Here is an 18,554-nt window from a genome sequence, read left to right as displayed (position 1 = left end):
AATCAAAGATATAAAATTTTACTCTTCATTTTAGGTAATTAAAGAGTAATCATCAAGCTGTAGCAGGTACATCCCTTACAAAAATGGATATTGAATTTCTGTTACCCACGTAATGTGTTTTTGATGAGTCATCAACCACTCAAAGGAGATTCAAGATTAGATGTGTTTTAACATCATATCCGCAGCAGACTTTCCTTTGAGATCACACATGAAGTTTTGTGCTTGGAAAACGCAACAGTATTTTTGGGTAGGATCTAATGTGGAAATACATTGACTTTCTCAAATGAGGAAATGTATACATCACTAAGTGAATATATATTATTTCTTTGTTAACTGCACACTTTCAGAGCCCTATGTTTTCATTTCTGATTATCATATGTAGGATGTTGCATAAGAAACAATTTTTATGTGTTTTAACATGAGATCCGCAACAGACTTTCATTTGAGATTACGCAAGAAGTTTTGTACTTGGAAAACAAAACAGTATTTTTGTATAGGAGCTAATGTGGAAATACATTGACTTTCTCAAATGAGGGAAATTATACATCACTAAGCGAATGTATATTCTTTACTATGTTTTCATTTCTGTTTAGCATGCACTGTAAAAACAAAAACTTTTTGGACATTTGTTTCATTCAAAACACGCTTACACCCTGCGTCTTGGGTGTTTGTGCCATTGCAAATCACTTCTTGCCAAGCGAATGGGTGCTGTGGTTGGACAATATGCTTGAGGGTGTTACGGGCAAGGATATTGTTGTGTACGCGAACCGACGCACTGCCACACCGCCTCCAAGCTAACGGACGCAAGGCCGCTCCATTTCTAATGCCTCCTTGCACCTGCGAGCAGGCCGTTTTGGAGAGACCAGCAGGGGTACTCCGGCCTGCGCCGACGACGACGCGCGGACGTAACCCGAGCCGTGCGTTGACTCGGAACTGGACCGTCCTGGGAGCATGTGCGCGACCAGGGCACGAGAAGCAATGCCTTCTTTATAATGCATGATATTTTGCGTGTTTCTTAAGCTTTCGAGCTCCTTCTTGCTCTGCGTATAGATTAGCCGAGCCCTCAGTCATCGCAACGCTTCCCGAAATGTTTAGATACAAATAAGAGTTAGTTACCAGTAAAATAGTGGTGGCGCTGCTGCGCTTGCCGGTATTGAAGCTTGGTCGCACTTTTTTTCCTTAAAGGTTCGTGCTACAGCTCCGTGTTCAGCGAAAATTACGCCCAAGGTAGCAACCACCGAAGAGCCAGCGCTGATAAATTTGCCAGCGATGCCAAACTCGACATGTTAAAATGACTGCAGTGGACAAAATAGTGCGCATAGGTATCTAGAACATTAGATGCAAGTTCTAATGGTCAAGAAGTTGTAATTGTTAGAGCAGCCGCAATGGCCTGTACACTTCGAAACATGCTTCGAAACATTACGTCCCAATCTTATGAATGCAGTCCAGACATAAGAAGCAAATACGTTACCGACATTACCAGTTCCCCGAGTGGCCGAGTGGTTAGCGTAGAAAGCTACAGAGTAAGAGGTACCGAGTTCGAATCGCGCCAGAGGTGCAGTTTTTTTTTTCGCTTAGTTATTTTTTTTTATTTTTTAGCTTTTTTTAATGTAGTTGAGGTGCTTCGCTAAGCTTAAGCTTTTACTTTTTATCCAAAAGTGCTCATTGGTCAACACTCATGAACAACACACAAGAAATGCACACATTAGGTACCAACCAGAAACACGGTGGCCAACTTTCTTGTGAAACTCATCAAAAATGCATCAAGAAAATGTATAGAAATGTTAATGTGCATGATGAGGAATGTAATTATCATTTAATCAGAAACTCATTAAGCTTTTTTGTAAGGGATGACGTCATGCCTTGCTGTAAACCCACCTGCATAGAGCACACAGATGTATATACCGTATATTTCTTAAAGTACAAGTTTGTAAACGGTAGTAAAAAATCATCCTGCTGCTGCGTAATAAGTTAAGAGGCGAAGAAACCACGCGATCTGGCAGTTAAGAATGATATGGTATTAATTAAAAAAAAAAAAAAGTAGATTGCCACCCAAATAAGAGTTCTCTCACTTTATCTCTTTTCCACATCAGAACCACTAACGCGCTGCAACCACTGGGCTGTTGCCAAAGCCTTGCTTTTTAAATAAATGTTTTTTTCCTTCCTTTCCTTCGCAGCAAACGCGAGTATAATTTCAGCGCTGTAACTTTTCGCACTGCCGGTTACAAAACAAGCAGGAACTTTAAAGCATTTCGCTTCTTTCTTATACTCAACTTCGGTGGTGTATTAAATATTTGTAATAAGGGAGTGATTACTCGTTAGCATCCGCCCAAGCGCAGCCATATTGTCGGCTAAATACTTCGGGGAATCCCCCAAGGTGGAATAGGTAAGTAATAAGGAAGTAATTACTCGTTGACATCCACCCAGGCGCAGCCATACGGCTACAAAGGAAAGCTATACAGCTTCCTCAGAAACTTCCTAGTTAAAGAAATATCCGTCCTGGTCTGGGTATCGAACCCGGGACCAGCGCCTTTCTGGGGCAGTCGCTCTACCAATTCCGAGCTAACCGGACGGGCAGCAGACCAGATGGTAGGGCGAGAACGAATTGATCAATAGAGCGTTTTAGCAAACGTATACGACAACCACGGTAGCGCGTTGCCGTAGCTACCGTCGCCGTACTTGCCGCACTTGCCATACTTGCCGTAACGGCACAATACGTTTTAGCGTGCGTTTTATAGCTTCATGCATTGCCGTATCCGTACGTGAGTTCTTCTGATCATGATGGGCATTAAGGAAACGCAAATACATAAGTGGTTGCCTTGCCTCAAAGTACTTTCTTTTCTTTTTTTAAACGGTGATATATAGAAGAAATTTAAAAATCATTTCTTGCAATTTCTCTTGAAAAATCTTTTTTTTTTCTTTCTATCAAGCTACGTCGAGGTATAGGCCAATCCACTTACTAGCCGGTTTTATGCTCTTATGAAGTTCGTTTGCAGATCGCGCTTTTTTTTTTTTTTTTTTTTTTTTTTTTTTTTTTTTGAGTCTACGACCGCTGAGAGTATCTGCCACTCTAAACAGCTCCCATGCCGCATATAGTGTGCTGGCGTTACGAGCTTCTACTCGGCTCGTTCTCGTGGGAAGAAACTGAGGCGACGAAATTGAGGTCGCTGTATACCGCGAAGCAGCGTGCATGGGCTCCAATGCCTCCACTGCACCGCACGGTCCGCACCGCATCGCCGCACGCGTCGCTCGACGAAATTCCCGGTGGTGCACCGGCCTTTTTGCCGACGCGCACACGGATGGTCATCGCGCGCGGAAGTGCGACAATGAGCGCTCTCCTCGCGCAATGCTTGGATCTGGGTGTTGCTGACGGATCGTCCACACGTCCTGGGAGGAAGCTGATGTGCCGAGGTGTACGAACTCGTCAGCTTGAGTGCAGCGATCTATACGAACACCTCTGTCAGCAACACCTGGACCCACGGGTGCATGGTATAATAGTTTTCCTATTGTCTTCCTTTTCTTTCGGTTTGCCTTCACTAAACTATTCACAGCCAAATTTATATCTCGAGCGTCTAATTCCACCTCTGGAAGTATACTCGGTCCGCACGTTTTAAAACAGCGCTGTATATTCACGTACCCACAGTAATTGCAACGAATTCCATGACACATCGGGCAAGCAGTATCTTCGTACTAGCGAGTTTAAGGATGTAGAGGACCCTATCGGTTAGAAGGATGAGGTAATTGCGGGGCGGCAATGCGCACGCGCGGAATGCTGCGCTGAAAGGGCGAGGGGTGGGACTTTCATTTTGGAGTCCCTCTATTCGAAAACACGCTACTGAGCTACAGGAAATATGTGCTAAAATTTTGGCGCTTTTCTCTTTATTTCAGCAATTGCTTTATGTCGGGTATAATGAGTAATTTGCTTTATTGTGACCGCTCAACGTGCAAGAATACCACGTTATTTCATTAAAAAAAAGGTAAAAAAAAAGGTAAGACAAACCAAGTGAAGTGACAGGAAAGTCGCTGTCTTTTTGGTAAAGAGTGTTCCTGTGGTCTCTTAGTTTATCGTTGGCGCGTGCAAGGCACCTTGTGTCCTTTATTCTATGTGTAACCACAAAGCTTGCGATGCTATGCCAGGTACTCGCCATGCTTGTTCTCAACGGCTCTGTGATTACAGCACCGCCCTGTGCTTGTCATGTGTAATGATCACTGAAAGTATAGAATCTCATACGCGAAGGGGAAGGAAGAGGATGAACAAACTCGCCCATGCCAGAAAAACTGTGACTGTGGTATACGCGTTCGCCTGCCTTCTCGCGTTGTTTCTTGCACTTCTAAATCCGTGAGCCAAGCCACACAGACCTTTTTTTTTTTTTTATTTTTTCGCTGCAGGTACAATCTGGCTTTAGAGTTCGCGACAAAATGGCCGATGTCGGAGTTCTGCTGCACAAATGACGCGCGTTCATCGTCAAAGCGGCCAGCACAGTGCATAGCGCGGCCTGGAATGAGGGGTGCCGCTCGAGCGCACTTTACGCATGCCTAATCGATGCACTTTAAAGCGAGAAATGTGCGCGCCTAAACGCTGCGTTTTTCTTGAGTGGTGGCATTTGGTACACAATCAAGGATATCTTGTCCCCAGCTGGAACTCGTGTGTCCCTTACAGAACGTGCACAAGAGGCTCGTTTAGCCGATAAGACAAGAAGTGGTCAGCTATGGAAAAAGAGAGAAACGGGGAGGAAGAGGAGAGGACAAAAAAAAAAGTAAACGATTGTGGGGGAGAAAGGGGAAAAGCACGCGCTCCTTTTGTCGCCTGATACTGAAAGCTCCTTGTCGGTGCTGGGTGCTCGCGCGCGAAAAAGGCGCCGGCGCCGGGGTGACCTGTGGTCGGGCCAAGGCCGCCTCGTGACCACATCCTCTGGCCCGGGGCGGCTCGGACCGTCGTTCGCGTGGCCATTCCGAGCGCCGCTGTCAACGACCCCTGCCTGCCGTTCCATTAGGCGAGCCGTTTTTTGCCGCTATCCCTTTGTTCGCACTTCCCCCTAACATTTTTCTCCCTTCAAAGAGAAAGGGAAAGCAATCCAGCTAGCTGAAAGCCTTCCGCGCGCCATAGACCGCAATGGTCCAGATGACACGCTTTGCACAGACGGTCTGTCCCATCGGGCTCGTGGTCGAAAAGGAGCCGCTTTTTTTTTTTTTTTGTCTTCTGTTTCTTGCTTGTTGCCCATCTTCCACATGTTTGCGCTGTGAAGCCACGCTTCGGAAATTTCGGGAAGCCTTCGCCTTTGCTGAAGCACTGGACGTCTGCAGTGGCACTGTTTGCTAATAAAAACTGTGTGGGGAGCTTGCAGTCACAAAAGAGAAAGATTTCGCGCAAATTTGTGAATTTGTGGCGTCAAAGCTTCCAGTTAGCGGCTTTTTTGTCGTCCACGAAAGGAAGCAAATATATATTAAAAAACTAAATTTTCATACTACCTCTTCGAAATGAATGGGATTGATTGAACCTCGCAGATCGCTTGAGAAGCTTTGGACAACATTTCTCGCTTGAATCTGCAAGTTTCATTGCAATACGACGAGCGTTATCGTACTCTGCGAGCTTTTTTTTTTCTTCTTCTTCTTTACAATGGGCGCGTTGTCTCCTCTTGCCCTGCATCTTAGCATTGTTTATTCATCATGTTCAGGCATGACCAACTAACCCAAATGGGAAGTGTTGCCAAGCGTTCCAATTTCTAAGTTCAAACCTCCCAGTCACGTCGTTTTTTTTTTTTTTTTTTTTAACATTTCGCTGGCTTTGTTTGGAATGCGAAGAAAGGAATACGTGAAACATAATGTGCAGGAAACATTTTTATAAGCTATTTCTACCTTGCGCATCACATTTGGGGTCTGAAGCCAATACCTAAAAAGTTGAACAATGAAACATAATTAATCTGTTAGTTACGATCAAAATCCAGGTTAATCGACTGAAGTATATTTCACTTTTCAGATCTTCGCTGAAGTTATTAGGTGGGCAACCGCTATGCAAGCCTTAAATGGCGTTAAATTGTATAACTCGTTATCTGGCGTAACCTTTTCCCAAGCATTTAACCCCAGCCAAGCACCAGGGTAGGGGAAATCTCGCATCCATTGGAAAACCGGTGCAGGGCACCCATTGGTAGAAATAGGGATCAAACCCAGTCGCTCCTGACTTCGAAGCGGGTAGGAGCTTTAGGGCATGAAGAAACCTTCTGAGGCATTTTAATGCTATTGTCGCAGAACGTCACAAAACAGGTGAATAATATTAACTTGCGTTAGCTGGCTAACCAATTTGTGATAATTAGCTTTCCAATAGTGCATTTAGGCATCTTGTTGGAATCAGATAGCGTTGTAGTCGACCGTCAGTACTATAGCCACATCAGGTTTACAAATTTCGAAAACTCGGTTATCCTCGTCACTTTGACTCAACAACAAAGTCTCTCCATCTCGCGCCAGGAGATGCGTGCTTTTGAAAAACCTGCGTTCAAACCAGCAGTCCCGCGCGTCATCCCACGTTGCAACTGCCGCGTTAACTTCTCAGTTCCACGTGCGTTGGATGCTTGCCGCTGCTCGCTACTCACTCCCGCGCGGTTAAGTAAAGGTCACGTGACAGATGCACCACGAAGTGAATCCGCTTCCTTAGTGCGCGAGGCCAACTACATATCTTTAATTGGGCACCTAACTGCAATATTTAAGAAGTGAATTGTAAGAAATTAATTTACCAACTCACGTGTCAACATAATATATTCGCTCGTTTTCTGACGTTCACCAACAAGGCTATAGAATCTCGTCTGAACGCCTGTATTTAAAAATTAACCGTCGTCTTTCCTGAAACGGCAATAGTGCGCTGCAATCCTGCAGCTAGGCAGCAGAAGCAGTGGGAAGCGGCCAAAGCTGGTAGTCGACACGAGGTGCTCTTTTACAACCCTCATGAGAAAAGTGCGCGCTCCTTCCGTCCTTCTCGAGAGGGACACTTTGGCGGGCCCGAATTGTTCGGCCTGCGAACGCTTAGCCTCGCCACTCTCCTGCACCTGACGCTCGCGGAGTGCACAAAACGCCGTTTGGCGCGAGGGAGCTCGTAAGTTGATGTCCGTTCATCATGCCAGCACTTTGGCGACCCATCGGAGCGACCGCGAGGCGCCACGTCGTCCCGCGACAGCGCCGCTCGCTGAATGCCTCCTCCGTTTACTTTCGCCGCGTGTCCCTCGCAAAGGCACCGCGCGCGCCAACACAATGGGCCACTTTTACGGATGATCTGGGACAATGGCAGCCCTGCTACCGGGCTACCGCGTCGCGAAAGTGGACGCTCTGTTTGACACGTCGTTTTGCTCCGTCCGGGTCGTACATCTTTTGCCGTTCTCCCCTCCCCCGCTGTCCGTCTGGCCCCCTTGTTTACCCGTATGGGGTCGTTGAGCGGAGACAGGTAGCTCGCACTGTGTGCACTCCGGTGACCCCTCTCGGCGGCCATATCTTGCAGCACTGCCGACGATCCTAAGCTGCTGCACTCATGCGGGCGAGGGTCGTCCGCATCGTACAGCGGCAAACGCTGCGCAGCCTCGGCGTTTCTATTCGCCTGTTATTGGGGATGCCGGCTACGTCGGAACGCTCCGAAGGTGGTACCGACACCGCAACTTTATTTAGAAAACAGCATTTCTAAAATTCTTCCTCCTGAAGACCATAGCCGATGCACTTCTTCGTCCGTAAGCATATGCCATTTCTTCCAGGAGACTTAAATGTTTGATGCTTTATTTTTCTACGTACGGTGCCAGCATATGTGAGACAAATCTCTGACTTTTGTAAGTACTTGTTTCGGACAGTTATCAATCATGATACATCTTTTTTTCGGGGCGGTTCTTACTCATCTTAGTGAGATCAGTAATACTCCTTCAGAAATAGCTGTTTGCATCGTATCATTTTGTAAGTGCACTGTATAGGTACTTCTTTTATGCATCCACAGCGTTCCCTTTTGCGTTGCTCGCTTCCAAATCTCTACTCGTGGCTCACGAAAGCATCAAGATGCATGGTTCTGGTACGTATTAAGGCTAGAAAAGTAGCTAAATACATTTTACTTATTTTTTAGCACAAGTTCCTTTTAGAATTAGAACCATGTATATATTTCTTGGACATATTTGGCGGTAAAAGAGTTCGAGCATGGTTTCTGTACGTAAAGTTTTCCGCTCCGTCCTGCTTCATGCATATTTGCAAAAAGAGTCGCCTATTTCACTGCCACTTTTCAAGCCATCTGGCATAGACAGTAAAATAGGCCAGTTTGGTCGCCAATTTAACTTTGTATGCTTGACGGTGTTCAGTTTGATGTGCTCATCACTATTTTGTTAAGTGTTGAAATGGTTCTGGCCTTATCTATTTTATTTCCTTGTTCTTCCTTAAATGAGTAACCATGACAGCTTATAATGTGCACTGTTTTGCGCGACTAATTGTTTCGGGCGATTCTATTCTTAAAATTTTCATACAAGTAACCTTTAGTATAAGGCTAAATTTACCACTACAAAAATGAGGCAGTGTCTGAATTTATTCAAATTTCCACATTCGGTGACACGAAGCGGTGGCACAACCATGCGCTACACAGGTTGCATGACATCCTCTTGCAATCCCCATCACTGGTATGCGGGCTTAAAGTCAGGGGGGTCTCGGAGGGTCATCGGTCGCATGTACACAAAGGCTGCAACTGATACTCACGCCAGCACTCGCCGATTTCGCCGGCTGACTGAGCGAATTCTCGATATGCTCCGGCGATATATTATTGGGAGGCTGTACTTGTCGCCTGTCGAAGTGACCAACCTTGTTGCTCTTATATATATATATATATATATATATATATATATATATATATATATATATATATATATATATATATATATATATATATATATATATATATATATATATATTTAATTTTTGTCTCATTCACCTGCGGAGAAATATTAATTGCGTATATTTTCCTATCATGGTTTATTATGTGTTCAAAATGTAATTAAAATTCACGCTTGTTCTATAAGGTGCATTTGAAGCGCATAAAACCCGCGCTATTTATGTAATGTGCAATTAAAGCCTGTACATTTCTTTGCGAAATTTTTATTTACACCTATTTACTGCTACACAATGTCCGGCTCACGTCGAGACTGCTCAGAAACACTGCCTTTGACGTCGATGCCGAGAATGCTGCCATATAGTGGTTTCGCGAAATAAGAAAAAGAGTTAAATGTGTTGCAAGTGCTGACACTTTGCTTCCCCGTGAGCTGTCTTACGTCCCATACCGTCGAGCACACTGGGAGAGTGTGAGGATCACTTGTTTTTTTCATGTTCCTGTCATAAATTGACAATGATCTTTGTCCTTTGCATTAAACGATGGGAACAGAAGGCCAACAGCCGCTTCTCTTTCCCTCCCTCCCTCCCTCCCTCCCTCCCTATTTAAAATCATATTTGCTAGCGCTTCTTAAGACACAAGAGACAGAAAGAACACATACGAACAGGACCGACGCTATTCTTCAGCTGCCGTTTATTGAAACGACATGCCATATATAAGCTCTCAAAGTGCTGGCCACCACACATGCGTATTGTGCCGCGCTTTAGGTACAATAACTCTTTCAGGTAGATACACAGATGGAGAGCTGACACAGTTTGGTCCTTTGTTGGATTTCCCGAAGAAGCTATTAAATCTATGGCTGAAAAGCTATTGAAAGAAGGGAGAATTGGACGACAATAAAACCGTGAAGATCCCCATCGGTGAACTCGACTTGTGGCTATGCCTTATTTGGCACAACGTGTCGCACCGTTTAAAAAAGTTGGCGAAAAAGTGCATGTGGCGTCGAACTTGTATAGACTGCGGTGCGGCAAGGTAGCCGATTTGTGCTAAAAAGCACCAAATGCAGTTCGTTCCGTTCAGGGTCATTTACGAAATCCCGCTCACCTGTTGCAATGTATATATTTGACAATCAGGTCGATGCTTAAATGAAAGGCCGAGAGAGCATCGCATGGCAGCAGGATTCATATCGGTTGTGGGGATCTCGCTGATCACTGCAAGCGGTACCTTATCAAAAGATACCCTGGCGACCCAAACCCACATACCCTGCACACCCATCCTTCAGAATGCGAGCGTACTGGCAACAAAGAAAACGCAAACAGAACGAGATATTTCGAAGCCCTGTGTATAAACAAAGAAGGACCAAACTGTATCAGCACTGCATCTGTGTGTCACAAGCTGCCTCACCTATTATACAGCGGAAGATGCGGGAGCTTATGGCTGGAATATAGAGCGAAATTCACGGGACTCCGTCGCTCCTCTGGACAAGATTCGACAAGCCGATGGGGCAGTGACCGCCTGTCCTTGACGCGGCTGCTGCGTAGTCGGCCGAGGGTATAAAATAACCGACAGCAGAACGCCCTCACCAGTGCGTTTGGGAAGATTCAAACTTCCGGCCACTCCGCGGTGCTCCGAAAGCGTATTGTGTTCTTCGGGCCCGCGATCGACGCATCGTCCTCTGCACCTGTACGGCCGCCGCTACCGAGCAACACAGCCTTCGACGCCTCAGCAAACAAGAAAGACGTGAGAACTTCGGACTGTTGTTCAATCGAACATTATTTTCGCTTTGTTAACTTTTGACCTGACTTAGTAGTATTTTACGCTGTGTTCTTATGTAACTTTTGCTCATACTTATAATATCTGAAATACCTGCTTTATTATCTTTATAGTCTTCATATTTTTATCACAGTGTTTTGTTCATTGTCGGGTTATTTTTTCTCTCTTATCATTTATTTCTTCGTCTTTATCAATATCTTGTCGTGGCGTTGTATTCTCTTTCATTGTACTCTATTATTATCAGTGTAATTTTGGTCTGCTATTTATAAACCTTCAATTGTTTGTAAAAGAAAGTGACCTATTTGTACTTATTCCTCAATCGCACACCGACACACGTGCTTCACGGGTTGACCGGCCTAACTTTTAAATGTGTTCACAACCCTCATAGAGGAACGACGAGTAATCGTAAAGAGGATCCCGCACCTCTTGTGACCGTAAAGGCGGGGGTTTGTGACATAATTGGCGTCCGCGAACAGGACTGGTCAACCAAGTGTCGGTGAGGGAGAGAGGAGTAGGTGCAATTTTTTTAGTGTTGTATCCTAGCACTGCATAACGCTTTCCACCTAACATGGCTGATGCAGAGTTAGAACGGCTTGTTGAGTATGGCCGAACTTTTGGCTTTGAGGGTCAAGAGCTGCTCAAATGGGTAGATCAGGAGCGAGCTCGTCGCAGAGAAGAACGCAATGAGGAACGTACGCGGCGGAAAGGGGAGGCAGAACTAGAATCTAAACTCCGGATGGCGGAGATGGAGAAAGAAAAGGAGTTACTGATGCTCCGACGAGACCTACCTAATAATCCGGCAACTGACGCTAACAGCACCGGAGAGTCAAGGTCAGAAACGGGGGAGAGTCAAGCTGCTCGGCCCGAACGCATAAGCCCGCACAAGCTGATGCCGGTTTTTAATGAGGGCAGGGACGACCTTGACGCTTACCTCATGCGTTTCGAGCGCGTCGCTGAGAGTCAGAATTGGCCTCGCGACCAGTGGGCTACAGCCCTTAGTCTATGTTTAAGCGGCGAAGCGCTCAGCGTTTTTAGTCGCATGTCTGCATCCGAGTGCTTGGACTACAACAAGCTCCGGCAGGCACTCGTGATTCGCTTCCGTATGACAGAGGAAGGGTTCAGAGAAAAATTCAGGTCTGCTAGTCCCCGGAACGAGGAAACGTGTTCACAGTTCGTGACGCGTCTTCAGAACTTCCTAGACAGATGGATAGAGCTGTCGGACACAAAGAAAGAGTACGCAGATCTCTTTGACCTGATTCTAAAGGAACAGTTCCTTTCTAACTGCGCCACTCCGCTACAAATGTTTTTGAAAGAAAAGAAGGACACATCCTTCTCTGAAACAGTAGCAAGGGCAGAAAAGTATATGGAGGCCCATGGCTGGTCAAACTTCGGAAAGCGAAGCACCCCGAAGAATAAGGCAGAAAACGCCGTCTCCAAGACGACCGAGAGAAGGGAAACTTTGCTTCAATCATCGGATGCGAAGAGCAGCGATGAAAAGAAATGTTTTATTTGTTCACGCACGGGACACCGCCCCGAAAATTGCCGGGCCGCCCCATCCGACGGATCGGGACCGCCCAAGAAATGCCACAAATGCGGAAAACCAGGTCATCCAAGCTGGAGATGCTGGGCAAATGGGGCCCCGAAACAGAGAGAAGAAAATCGGGAGTCCGCTGCAGTATGTGTTGAGAACGGATACCTCGAACTTAAGGATGGAGGGAAGATCCCCGTCATCAACGCTGGGTTCACCAGTAAAGAATGCGCCGTCAGGGAATGCTTACCTGTCGTAGCCGGCATGATCGGAGGCCAGACAGTCCGAGTCCTGAGAGACACAGGCTGCAACACGGTGGTGGTAAGAAAGGACTTAGTACGGAAAGAAGATATCACCGATACGAAGTCTCCAGTTTACCTACTTGACCGCTCAGTCCTAATGCTCCCAGAAGCTTGGGTCGATGTCGACACCCCGTACTTTCAGCTCTTCTCGCTAAGTGTATGGAGAATCCCTTGTACGATTTGGTGCTGGGAAATGTGGAAGGTGCTAGGCCAGCAGACGACCCCGATCCGAACTGGCACAAGACAACAGAAAGCGAGACTACGAAGTCCACTGCAGTAAAAGTTGAAGAGCTAGCGCCTGACACCGAGAGCCCCGCACCCATTTCGGATGCCGCTGAAGCTTGTCCGGTAGTGACTAGAGCGCAGGCGTGCAAGGATAAAACGCTGAAAAAGCTTAAAGTCCTGCAAGGCCTCCCTAGTGTATGCCGCGAAGAGTTGGTTCAAGAGCAAGAGAATGACGCGACCTATACGCTCGTGTTTCGATCGCGTAGGCCCGCCGCAAGCGAAGAAAGGAAAGGGTAGCCACCAGTTTTTCATTGCTAACGGCGTCCTTCAAAGGAAATACGTCGCCGAGTCGGGCGGGGAGTACACTCAAGTTGTTGTGCCCCAAAAGTACAGATCAGCTATTCTCAAGCTGGCACATGATGGGTTGATGGGAGGCCACCAAGGCGCGAAGAAAACCCTACTGAAGCTTCAGACAGAATTCTTCTGGCCAGCAATGCAGGCTGACGCTAAGCGGTTCGTTGCCTCTTGCGATCTGTGCCAACGCACAACTCCGAAGGGTCACACCACACGAGCGCCTTTGGTTCGAGTGCCCGTCATTGAGACACCGTTTCAGAGGGTGGCGATCGACATCGTTGGTCCACTCAACCCGAAGTCCGCTCAAGGCAATCGGTACATCCTGACCATGGTGGACTATGCCACTCGGTACCCTGATGCAGTCGCACTTCCTAGCGTCGAGACCGAAAGGGTAGCCGAAGCACTTGTCGAAATGTTTTCCCGTGTAGGAGTGCCCAGAGAGGTCCTCAGTGACAGGGGCACGAATTTTACGTCCGAAGTAATGAAGGAGGTTAGCCGTCTGTTGTCAGTAAAACAGCTGCATACCTCTCCCTACCACCCGATAGCGAACGGCCTAGTCGAAAGGTTTAACGGCACGCTTAAACAAATGCTCAAGCGCATGTGTCAAGAGAGACCAACCGATTGGGATCGCTACCTGGCTCCACTTTTGTTTGCATACAGGGAAGTGCCCCAAGAAAGCCTCGGCTTTTCCCCATTCGAACTGTTATATGGGCGAAATGTGCGTGGACCCCTGGCTGTACTTAGAGAGCTTTGGACGAATGCAACCATCCCTAACGAGTTGCGAACGACGTACGAGTATGTGCTTGCTCTACGGGACAGACTGGAAAATACCTGTAAACTTGCCCACGAAGAGCTAGAGCGCGCAGGAGAGCGTTACAGCCGCTACTACAACATCAAGAGCCGCAAACGCTCACTCAAACCGGGAGAGAAGGTTCTTATTCTTCTTCCCACAGAACACAATAAGCTGCTCATGCAATGGAAGGGTCCCTTTTCGGTCATCAGCCGCAGGGGCGATGTCGACTATGAAGTGGATTTGGGCCATGCCACAAAAATATTCCACATCAATATGCTGAAGAGATACCAGCAAAGGAAAGACGACCCCATTGTTGCAGCTGTCGGGGCAGTAATATCGGCAGAAGAAGACACAGACGCTGGAGAGATTGAGCTTCCTAAGCCCTCCCAGACACAGTCTATCGGGGATGTACACATTTCCGAGAGATTGAGCCACGTACAGCAGAATGAAGCCAAGAAACTTCTGCAACAGTACGAAGGTATATTTTCGGACCTTCCGGGAAAGACCACGCTAATCGAGTGCCAACTGAAGTTACAGAGCGACCGGCCGATAAATGTAAAACAATATCCGCTACCGTACGCTTTGAGACAGGCAATTGCATCCGAAGTGGACGACTTGCTCCGATTAGACATCATTGAGCCATCGGAGTCGCCCCACAATTCCCCTGTGATCGCCGTACGCAAGCCCGACGGGACGCATCGGCTATGCATTGACTTTCGGAAGTTAAACGAAGTCATCGCAGACGACGCCGAGCCCTTACCACGTGCGGACGACCTTATCGCCTCGGTGGGCCGCAAGAATTTCTTTTCCAAGCTGGACTTATCCAAGGGATATTGGCAAGTACCGTTGTCACCCGATTCAAAGGCGATGACTGCTTTCACGGTTGGCACGGGGCGCTTTCAATTCCGATATATGCCCTTCGGTATTAAGACGGCGCCAGCCATTTTTACGAAGCTGATGCGGAACATCTTGGCCGATATTCCCGACGTGGCGTACTACTTCGACGATGTTCTCATTGCCAGCGCGACATGGGAACAGCATCTCCAAACATTGTACGAGGTCTTTGCTCGAATTGAAGCGGCTGGTCTCACCATCAAACCGCTGAAATGCGAGATCGGAATGGAAACCGTCGCATTCCTGGGCCACCAAATTGCGTCCGGAGAATTGTCACCCCTCACCAAGACCCTACAGAAGACACACGTGCTTCACGGGTTGACCGGCCTAACTTTTAAATGTGTTCACAACCCTCATAGAGGAACGGCGAGTAATCGTAAAGAGGATCCCGCACCTCTTGTGACCGTAAAGGCGGGGGTTTGTGACACTGTGTATCTGTTTGAAATAGAGTTAGCGTACCGAAAGCGTGACACCACTCCTGCGCATGTGTGATGGCCAGCTCTTCGAGAGCTTATATGTGTTCTTTCTGTCCCTTGTGTCTTAAGGAGCGCTTGCAAATATGATTTCAAATGCTTTCCAACTCGGCCAAGTTCCCGCCTTATTGAGTACCTTCTTTATTTCCACCTCCACCTGTGCTCGAACAACTAGCGGCCCCTTTGCAATGTACCCAGACATTAAGCCCTGCTAGTATGTCTGAGCGTCGTTCAATTCGCCAATAAACACTTCCATGGCTGCCTAAGGCTTGGAATGTGCACGTGTCTGCGAACTTTTGCCAAGGGGGCATTTCCAACTTCTGTAAACCAGGTATAATGTAGCGCAAGCTGCACTCCTAGATTTGAAGGTATAGACAACATCAGTATCATACATTCATTCCCTTTAATAGAAGGCGAGAATCCCTTGGTACGAGTGGTCAACTGGTTCGTTCACACTGTGATAACAAGAATGTATGTGTGCGTGTGGTGTGTTCGTTCCTTGCTTTTGTGCTCGTGTGCTGTACTTAGGACCCATTTAGGAGAATTTTATTTTCACCTTTTGCTCTCTGCACCAAGACAATGTGTTCTCTGATTGTGCCGAATATCTATCTTTATTTGCTGATGGCTCATTCATCCTGATTTGGCACAGTGCACACAACAGCCGCTTTTTTCTGACTGTGTATAATCTGCGCTTGCAAGACATCTTGAACACGGTATGCATGGCACGCTTGGAATGAATTAGCAGTGGCATTCGAGCACGTGCAGTCCACCACTGTGGCGTTTCCTCGCACTGGAAAGAGCTCGTAGGCTGGCTAGGCACACAGCGAGCACATGGCTCACACGCGTTGAGTGCCTGTCCCAAACGTGTAAGAACGACTTTGAATGTGCTTGTTTGTGTGCATTGTGTGAGCGGGAAGTTGGTCACCAAGCAGGGAAGGGGACTGGAGGCCATTAAGGGACAGCGCAGCACGCCTCTCAGCTGTCTAAAAAAAGAGGGAAAAAAAAGAAAAAGTGTACCACCGCGGCCAAGTGTCGAGTTCCCAGCCGGAGGCAACGAAGGGCAGCCGCTCGCTCGCACGCTGAGTCGCTTGCGTACAAACGCAGGCTGTGATTTTTAACGCCTCGGACACGGCTTCCAACCTCGGTCACCCGTCAAGCGAGGACAAGCGGAGAGAGGGTGCAGTAGGAAAGGGCGCGTCGAACAAAGAACGGGACGCCCGCGGGAACAACGCGTAGTCGCTTGCGATGGCTATGACACTGCATGCGCTGTTTGACGCTTTACTTTCACGATGCCGCCTGATGGTGTCGCCAGCCTGGAGGAGACTCGTGCACTGGTCTTTAATCTGCCATTAAGGAACACGCTGGAACTAACGCTGCCGGGCGACGCGCACTCGGTTTTCGTCGATTCTAGCGCTCTTTCCTCCTGCTTCTTTTCTTTTTTGTTTCGCTGCTCTTACCCCCAGAACCTCGGGGCAGTTTTTTGGTCCTTGTTCGGGATGACGTTCAACTCGGCCCTGTCGGCACGGCTTGACGAGATTACGTCTCCTTCGACGCAGGTCCGCGCGCCTCCGAAACATGCAATTACACGGCGAGCGCGCGTGCCTCCCTGCATTCCCGGAGCCCGCTGGGCACGTGCGCATGCGCGACAAAAAAAGCAAATGCGCGGCACGCGCCGCTGTCCGGATTAGGGAAGCTGCACGACGCGCGCCTCCCCGGGGAGGCGCCCGGTACGCAGCTCCCGGTACGCAGCTCCTGACGTCACGGCATTGAATCACGGACGCGGGGTTCGCGCCATGGGCGCCTCCGCACGACACGCGGCCGACATTCGTCTAAAGAGAGAGGCAGAAAAAAAAGAAATCTTTAAAAGTGTGTGGGGTTAAAGGGGGGGATCGGACTTAGTAGCAAGGCACACAGTGCATCCCCCGCCCTTCTCTTTCCAAGAGCAGAAGAGTGGGAAGGCTAGAGAGTGTGTAATTACTCCAGCATCGAGTGCGCCTGTCAGGCAAGTTGAACAGGCCACGCTTCAAAACCACCGGTGCCTTCCAATGTCGATGCGAAGCCGGCTATGAAAAGGGAGTGAAGAAATCATTGCTGTCACTGAGCATATATCGTATGAAATGAGCGCGGCGTTAGGTCCCCTTGAAGGCAACTTGAACACACGCAAAAAATCGCACCCGTTCCCCAGTGGGCGTCTGCAAGGTGCACATCCGGTTGTTCACAGTTCAAAATTTCCCTAATGGTTCGGTCCTGAAGAAAAATCTGAACCTCCCTTATGTATATTGGGATAACGGTGGGCTTGCGAAGGTACTTCAATTTTTTGCACTACTGTCAGTCGCATGCAGAACCTTTACGGTCTTGGGGTTTGTATATAGTGTTTGTAATGCATGTCGCGACCCCGTTCCGCTCAAATCGGCCGCGAGTGGCAGATACTTGCAAACACACTTATGTTTTGTTTTGAAGATCAAAAACAAACAAAAAAAAAACAATGAAGAAGAGGTGAAACATGAATATAAGGCTTTTCATGAAGTAGCTCAGGGGGTTAAGGGAGGGTGCACCTAAAACACTGACGCAATAATAAAAGCGGGACGAAACCGTAAGGAAGAAGCAGACCAGCCCGTCCACACAGCTCTTGGCTATGTGAGAAGCGTAGGCAGAATATATAGTTTAACGGTGTTTTTATGACAGGCGACCACTAGAAAAGAATAATAGCTGTTTAAGCATCACAAGACACTTGTTCTACATTGAACATTTTTTGGTTGTGGAAATCATAGGTTAAGCAGGAGGCTGGCGACGTCACCAGATAAACGTTCGAACAATAGAGAGGCAGTTGCATGGCGGCGTCTGCAAGCTGGGAACTTCGTAATCCCGTTCTGGGCTTATCATATCCCGATTGATGATAGACAAGACAAGTGCAAGAATTATGGGGCGAGAGGGAACCTTGACCTCATAATCTGCGAATGCGTTAGCTCTTCAGGGGCTAAAGCAAATATAAATTGTAGGAACCTTTGAAACACTGCCGCGCGGCGAGGTCCTTGCCCCGCAGCAACAAGCCATCCGCCTGGTGGAAGAAGCCGCAAAGAGTAAAGACCTCGTTGCCTGCTTCTAATCGCGGAGGTCCCGACCCCTGTCCCCTAGGCCTGTGTGCTGGGGGTGGGGATCAGGGGGCCGCTTTATTTGGTGGACAAGTTGGTATCAATCATCAATCATCAATCAATCAATCAATCAATCAATCAATCAATCAATCAATCAATCAATCAATCAATCAATCAATCAATCAATCAATCAATCAATCAATCAATCAATCAATCAATCAACCAATCAATCAATCAATCAATCAATCAATCGGCTGCTCAAACAAAAACTGAAATAGATGAAAAAGAAA

This window comes from Amblyomma maculatum, chromosome 1, assembly GCF_055883805.1.
Source record: "Amblyomma maculatum isolate TAMU_Amacu chromosome 1, ASM5588380v1, whole genome shotgun sequence".
NCBI lineage: Eukaryota > Metazoa > Arthropoda > Arachnida > Ixodida > Ixodidae > Amblyomma > Amblyomma maculatum.
This window is presented reverse-complemented; position numbering follows the sequence as displayed.